This window comes from Chaetura pelagica, unplaced genomic scaffold (genome assembly GCF_000747805.2).
Source record: "Chaetura pelagica isolate M959 unplaced genomic scaffold, ChaPel_1.0 scaffold14, whole genome shotgun sequence".
In the NCBI taxonomy this organism is placed as follows: domain Eukaryota; kingdom Metazoa; phylum Chordata; class Aves; order Apodiformes; family Apodidae; genus Chaetura; species Chaetura pelagica.
Genome location: NW_009953067.1, coordinates 1,290,351 through 1,298,618, shown reverse-complemented (window position 1 = coordinate 1,298,618; position 8,268 = coordinate 1,290,351). Strand labels below are relative to the sequence as shown.

Here is an 8,268-nt window from a genome sequence, read left to right as displayed (position 1 = left end):
TTCAGCAGCAGCTGGGCTGTAAGTCACTGTATCTTAACACAGGGTGGATGAGGCCTCATAATGAAGGTCTTTAATCCTTCAGGCTCCTTCTCATCTTCCTGGCCTGTTGTGCTTTGTGGTGTCAGTACTGCTGAATAACACTGCTCCGGTGGGGTGTGAGCCAGGGGAATGCCAGGGCTCCATGCTGTGAGCTGTCAGAGGAGTTGACCTCCTTTGCAAATGGATATTTTTGCGGAACAATCATTTTGTATTTTGCTGCTTCTTTCTGATGGGTGTTCCCTGACTTTTTACTGCTGCCTGCTTTGCTGATTCCCCTCTGAACTATGTAAAATGCTGTCTCAATGCATAGGGTGAGAAAGTTAACAGGTGGATCCTAGTTTTCCAATAGAATTCATAAAACTTGATTATTAATTAGCCATAAATGTCTTATCACACCAGCAAAGTTATGAACAGAGTAACAGAGCTGGAGAGAAACTTATTGTGTGGCTTCATCACATGCAGGTGACTGCAGACCGAGGCCAAGCTGTGCTGGTTATTTCTACTGAGCACTACTCATTGGTGGAAGGAGAGTAGTAGACTTACTTGGAAGTGTCGTATCTGTAAGCTTAACTTGCAGGTAGAAGTGGATTTGGAGGAATGTCACCACAGTAAGAGTTATAAACCTTAACCAACCTCTTAAGCTAACAACATAGGGATAGCTTGAGAATTTTGTAAAAATTATTGCTACTGGGAAGGGTGATACATATTACAGTATGGAGCTTCAGCATTCTCCTGACTCCTGTACTGCAGAAACTGTCTTATTTGGTAAAACATAGTGCTCTGGGAAAGCAAGGAGGAAATGGGAGAATCAAAGGGTCTGCTTCTGTGGTAATACCTCTGTTACCAGTCTCCATCTACCTGCTGAGTGAGGGTTGTAGTGACTTCATTCCACCTGTAATTTCCAACATCATGAACTGTTAAATCATGGCCCCAAACACAACTGCAGCTATGTTTATACAAAGAGATTCTGGTTGTCATAGTGGCTTTGTGAATAAATAAACTGAATAGAGTTCTTTAAGATTTGGAATGTTTTGGATGGAAAGGACCAGAGTCTGGGTGTCTTCTGAGCAGGAGGCTTTTTAAAGTCTCTAATTTTAGTTGCTAGCCCTACTTTTGTGTCTTCTGTTGCCACAGAAGTTTGACTGATAATGGTGGGAGAAGCATGTGCATCTACGTTGGTGTCTATATCATTGGCCTTTGCTGAGTAGAACAGAATCTTTTCTAGGTTCTTTGCAATTGCTGCCTTTTGGAAGTTATCTTGAGTGGAATATAAAAGGATGATCTTGGTTTTGCTCCTCTAACAATGTTCACCCAGAGCTTTTGAGAGAAGGCCCATGTTGGCTAGGAGTCAATGGAAAAGGCTGTTAGTGTGGCTCACCTGATTCCTGTGTTTAAGACCTGATCCATAACTGTTGTATAACACTGGAGTTCAGTTGTGGTCATAGGCTGCATTCAGTTCCCTGCAGTTGGGAAACATCAGATGTCTGCTGTTTCTCCTAAATGGGGAATCCACACGTCCACACACCATAGGTTCATCGGTGCTGTACACTATACTTCTCTGGAGCTATGGTGATGCATCAGGACCTGTTGCTTTTTATTTGTGTTTATTTTGTAAAAGCCTTTGGTGTTGTTAACTTTTGCTTTCACCTGCAAAATCATCTCTGATGAGGCTCTTCCTAGCCTTGGGAAGAGTGGGGGGAGACCTAAAAAAAAAAGATTTGATGCAGACACTTGACTGCTGCAAGAGAACTGATGTGGGGCAGATGAGACAGCGCGGAGAGTCCAGCTGTGCTCTCTGGGTTTGGTGTGAATAATTTTTTGACCAGTCTCTGTGCTCTTTCCCAGTGATAAAGCCCTACTGCACTTGTCTCTGCCTAGAGTTCTCTGATTAATTCCACTTTCAATATTGGATCCCCAAGCCTAGCGCACTTCTCTGTCATCTCTCTCGTTCCAGTGAAATCTGGCCACAGTTGTAACTTCTGTCCAGGAGCTGTGGACAATAGATAAACATAATCTCACTGTGCAAACAGTATATTCACTTCAACATTAATTCGTTGGTGGGATTACAGAAGGATAAGGGAGAGGATTTCAGACAAGAAGAGGATCACACATGCGCCTCCTTGCATCCACCTACCACTTATGTCCTTTCTGTTCTGTGCAAGCCTGATGTTTTCCTTGTAAGATCTGGGTAGCCCAACTTTAGGCTACGCTTTTGGAAACAGAGTTCAGTCATTCTTCCTCAGAACAGAAGCTCATTTTCAGTGTTCTTTGGTTGATGTCTCCCACCACTTGTACTCTGAGCATTGCCAGTCACCACGTTTGCCTTTGTCTGTGTAAGGTAAGCATTCAATAAAAAGTACATCTGTATTGTTAAAACATTGTGGACTCTGCTACCTAGAGTGACTGCCTCTCTCAAGTCTGTGAAGCCACAGACAGTGAAGTGTCTGACTAAATGGGAAGCATTCCTACAAATAAAAGGGAATTTTGCTGTCTTCAGTGTGGGGTAGGTGTGGAAAGCAAAGACCGTGAGGAGTGCTGTGTACCCCTGGCCCATCACCACTTTCACTAATTCAGCTAGACAGCTGCTCTGTCAAGCAGGACAACGTTCAAGGGTTAAGAACCCTGGGTTTGAGTTGTAGTCATTTGCAAGGAAACAGGGAAAGGAGTTTGGAGGCAGAACAATTATGAAAATTAAAAAGGAAAATAATAATAACAATGGAAAAAAATACTTTAGAAGGCTTTTCCAAGCTGGGACTATTCTGGCTGGAAGCTTAGCTGTTGAAGGACCCCAGCTGTAAAACCCACATCTAGTCTAGGCAGTCATATCTCACTCGTAGGTGTCTGAAGACTGAACTGAGCCTTTCCTCTAATCTCTCTAACAACGGAACTTTTTTTGAGGAGACAGCAAGCACTGCAGCCTCTTTTACTAGCATAAATCATCCCTTTAATGCAGATTGTCTCTAAATTAAAATTTAAAGAAGAGTGAGAGGAGTTAGATGTTGATTTGAAGGTTCGTTTGACCGCTTCCCCTCAAAACTGCCTTTCAGTGCCTCATACTCTCCCTTGTTTTCCCATTCTCTCTGGTTCAGTTTCTTATGATTGAGAGAATGGCACCTTCCTCATTCAAGATTGGACAGGTTTCTATGGCAAGTACTGCAATTGTTGACCTGGAAAAATAACAGTGTGGAAATGTTGTAAAATGTTTTTACTAAAGCTAAGTGGTTGGGAAGGAGAAGAGCCAGCAGCAGAGCCCTGTGCTGTAGGATCTCCATTTCTCTAGCAGCTCTGTAGGCAGTTCTGCAGGGAGAAGGTAAGGGAGCACTGGTTTAATTTCTTTGGTTTGAAGAAATGGAAATTAGTTCCCTGTATCAGAGATATTAGTAGTCATAGTGAGCTGCATGTCTTTTTCTGCTTTTGCACCAGGAACCTGGGAGTGAGACCAACTCAGTGAAGTCTCTTTCCAGGGTGCATGGAAGGGGCTTTCCTGGAGTGCCAGTACTCAAGTGAATGAGTCTGTGTCACAAACAGCCTTATATGTGGCAACACAGGCAGCAGTGGCCTCTGATGCTGAAGTCACCTACCTGGTGGTAAACTCCTGGCCAGTGGGCGACGGGGAATTATGCTCTCCAGCCTGTGCACGTTCTTGGTTCAAGCTGGCAACTAGAGGTTGGCTGTGGTCAGTTCTATGTTTGTCTTGTATGCTTCTCATGCACATACCCTCCACTGCATCAAACCACTCTGGTGTTTTGGTTTTTTAGGACAACATAGCCATTAAGTGGAGCCTGTTGGGAGAGATTTGTTCTGCTTTAGAAGCAGGATTCCCTTCTCTTTGTAAGCTTCCAGATGATTCTTAATGCTATTACTTTTGATTATATTATACCAGGTTAATTTTCCTTCTGTAAGGAAAACCAAGAGGAACTTCGCTTTAGCAGGGTGGGTTTTTTTTATTATCTGGTATGTTTCAGGGCTTTAGACTCTAAGGGTGACTGGACCCTTCAGGACCTGGGAAGTTCTGGCTGCAGCTTGTTAGCAGTACTCAGTTAACAAGTAGCAGTGTGATGAGAAAGGCAAAGATTTTTTTTCTCTATCTGTAGCATTTTCTTCTGCCAGTTTCTTTCATGTTTAATCTCCCTCAAAGTTTTAAGCTTTACTCTTGGTTCTCCTTAAAAACCGTCTTGTTATTCTTCACAAGCTCATCTTTACTTACTGGAGATTGATGCGAAATCAAATGCACAGGGAAGTTTGTCCATGTTTCCATCTGGCACAGTAGGAGTCCTTAGCCTGACAGAAGGCATGTCTGGTGCTGGAACTGAAGGATCCAGGTGTAAGACTGAGATCTTCAACAACAGGCAGCTGCTATCTTTGAACTTCAGATCTGATGCATTTCCTGAAGAAAGACTGGAGGTTGGTTAGGTACCTGTTCTTTGTTTTTTGGCTTTTTTTGTGCCATGGATTGTAAATACTCATATGTCTATGTGAACTGGAGATTTTAATTTTGCATGTTAAGGTACAGAGTGTACAGGGCACAGTCCTGGGGGAACCTGTTCAAGCTGACTGAGCTTGAGCAGGGGCATAAGCTAGAAGATACCAAGAGGTCTCTTCCATTCTAAACTGTTGTATGATTTGTATGCTGTCAATGAAGCCAGGATTTAGTAGGATCTTTGACATGGAGATAAAGTTTTCTGTTATTGCAGTGCCACAATTCTGAGTTTGTGAGGCAAACAAGGCTGTGCTGCCTTAGACAACAGTAAATCTGTGGCTAACATCAGACAGGGACTGTGCAAGGGAAGCTGGAGGCCTGAACACAATACCTCTGTGTTTAGTGGAATGCTTTTGAAGAGAGGAGAGTGTTACTCTTAAAGCCTGGGAAGAGTCAAGGGAGAGAGCATTTATCTCCAACTAGTCAGAGCGTTTGTCTTTGATTCCCTGTATCTTTATAGTTTCTGGAAATTCTTGTTATACATACCAACAGTCCTTTCTTTCGATCTTCCATTAATCTTTGCCTGAATGGTACATTGCGACAAGGAGTTGCATGTGTAAAATTTGAACTCTGTAAGATTGTTAGTCTGCTATTAATGATGGTTCTCTGTTAGGGAACATGGGAGCTAGGGTCTCACACAGAGGGACTTGGGAGAATTCCTTTTCCATAACCAGGATATCATTTGTGGAAGCGCTTACTAATAAAAATAGTGTAGCAATACTAAAATAGACGTTGCTAAATGACAAATGAGGGGAAAAGGATAATGTGTCTGAAAGATCTGAAGACCTAGCAGGATGGTATTTGCATGTATGTAATCCACAAAAAATCAGAGATGAGAGGTCTTCTGAAAGACAATGCAGATCATGGGACATGAGAGGCAGTGGGACTTCTGAGTCCTCTATATGCATTATTTCATTAATGCATAAAATTCACAATTGCTGGATTTTAAGGCTTTTTATGGTTAGCCTCTGGTGTATATTATGAAAATATTTTGATATCTGAAGGTATTGTCTAGAACAAGGGTAAAATAAACCAGCAGGAGTAATGGGAGAAACCAAATCTGAATGTTGGGAGAAATGTGCTACTGGCATGTTCTTCCAAAAGAAAAGGTGGATGTTGGGAAGAATAGCTCAATAGGTGTCTTTCATTGCCGTGATTCTGAAAAGCACTTCATATGTTGCTTATAAAAATCATATTTGATTCTAGAGAAGCAGGTACTTTTCCTCGGCTAGTATACAGAGGACGATTATCAAGACTGTGGGAGCCCCTTTTATTCATTAAGCCTACCACTTTAATTTCTTTGGGTTATACTATAGGAGCAAATCCACAGACTCAGTATCTTTTTGTTTGAAAGAGGTTTCTCTCTTCTCACAGGTACCCTGAGCAAAACCCCTAGAGAAATGTTGGAGGCAAGTCATAGGAGATCAGTCGTGGGCTGCCTGTGACACTGGAGAGGATTTAGCAGAGGCGAGTTATCCGTATGACACTAGGGGCTAGCAAACTTGCTCTTGTACAGGGACGAGCGAATATTTTGGAAGCCCAAGGGTGGTAGAGAGAAAGTCCTTCAAAATGTCAATCATTGACTCAAATCCAACTCCTATCTTAAATATCTCAAGCCATTGACATTGTGCAGTAGCTCTTTGACCTCCATGTGCTCAAACCAGGACAATGTAATTGCCTCTCTTTTGGAAGCGATGCCATGCCATGTATTGACATTCATATAGTACAAAAATTGGAACTGATGGATTCCCACGCAGAGCTGTTAAACCTCACTGAAAACCCTGCCATGTCCAAATGAAAGGTTTTTATGTGGGAATGAGCCACAGTCTAAGGTCAGTACCTCTTGAGTTAGAATTGGAGCCTTAGCTTTTGTAATGAAGACAGGACTGCTGTCTGTCTGTACAGCAGCTAGCACAGTGGCACTTCAGTATCAGCTGTCCTCTCTATGAACTACCATGGCACAAACAAGGTATTATACCTGTTCTGCAGACAACTAGAAGTCTGTTAATTTGGCAGTGTTCCTCAGTGCCAGCTGCCTTTATTAAATGATGCATGTGTGTGAATACATACAAGAAAATGGTAGTTGCAGTGGGAATAACAACCTACTGTGTTTACTTCAAGAATATCAGCAATGGGGATAAATCTGTACCACTTTCCCCATTCATTGTTTGACACTTGAGAAAGTAGTTTAAAGATCAGCAAGGAGAGGGCAATGTAAATTTAAAAGGGCAAAAGGTATCTTTAAAAAAGGAGAAAAAAGGTGGCAACAGTTTTTTGGAGGAATAAAGCCCCCCAACACAATTCTGGAGGAAGATCACAAAATTATATTGACTTAATAGCTGTCAAATTCAGTAGAAGTCAGAATTTCTACACTATTCCTGTTTCTTTGTATCAGCTGGATTTATCTTTCATAGGCACTTAGTTAAGTGTTGCTCTTTTGGGTCTCTGGGAGGCTGAAACACGCCAAGGATGTTTCCCTCAGAGCAATGGTGGAGGTGAAATGGATCCATGCCAGCGTAATGATTGTGTGCTGCCTCATCTGCTATAAAAAACCAAGACATCAGATGCTTTTAAAATGGAAACACAGCATGTAAACTTTTGAAACCTATTGCCATTAGATTCTGTTGTGGGCAAGTAGCTTGTGAGACTCAGCTAAGAATAATGGGACTGTTTGTTCTTGTTCGAAATAAAAAGGTGTGAGGATTAATCAGGTTCATTTTGCTGTGATCATGTTATTCCAGAACAGTCTCTTTTAGAAAGCTTTCTTTTGAAGTATTGCATTTTCCTTTGACTCATTTGGTTTTGGTCATTGCCAGAGACACATACTAAGCTGTGTAGCTCAGAGGTTTAATCTAACAACTTCCAGGTATGCTCTATGCAGTAGAACAGAAGTCACTTGAGGAACAGGGTAGGTATGGTTTCCTCTATGTAGGAAACTCTGCAGCAGTGGAATCTTTCTGGCCTACAAAAGCTTGGTCTCCGATCTCTTGGCTCTTCTCAACAGGAACTGCCAATTTTGATCAGTGCTAGAACATGTTTTGAGTAAGTGGATATACAGCATGTGGCTTGGTGAAGTCTGTTGGCTGATCCAGAGCAAATGTTCCTGGAAATTCCTGACAGACAAAATATGTGAATTGTTGTTCACTTGGAGCATTTAAGGATGTTCAGTGGTACTGTAAGATTCTGTGCTGATGGGAACAACATAATGTTATTGCTTACATTTCTGTGAAATCCTGTTTCTATTATTTCTATTAGGTTCTTCAGAGTTGTCCTGTAGGAAAACAAGATGAGTCTGTTCTTTGGTGGCTTGAGTGTGTGCTTTGAAAGGGAAGGTGTGGGTACATACATAGGGTGGCTAAAGTTAACATGCTGCTTCCGTTTGTCGGTGCCTTGCAAGGTGACAGTACTGTTGACAGGATGTATCTTTCTGGTGGTTGGGTTTTGAAGTTTTGGTTGTCCATGTGATGTGGATGTGGCAGGCCATGATGGCTGCAAGCTGTTGGTGGCTTGAGTGTGTGCTTTGAAAGGGAAGGTGTGGGTACATACATAGGGTGGCTAAAGTTAACATGCTGCTTCCGTTTGTCGGTGCCTTGCAAGGTGACAGTACTGTTGACAGGATGTATCTTTCTGGTGGTTGGGTTTTGAAGTTTTGGTTGTCCATGTGATGTGGATGTGGCAGGCCATGATGGCTGCAAGCTGTATGCGTTGGGAGCTAAGGGCAGGGTGTGTTCGTTGTGCTTGGGAAAGAG

General features: G+C 42.3%; 1 protein-coding gene across 1 annotated transcript in view; it reads left to right on the top strand.

The window, feature by feature from the left end:
- Positions 1-8,268, top strand: part of LOC104388002 — a 58,480-nt gene that overhangs the window by 10,081 nt on the left and 40,131 nt on the right. The gene's annotated exons all lie outside the window — the stretch shown is intronic.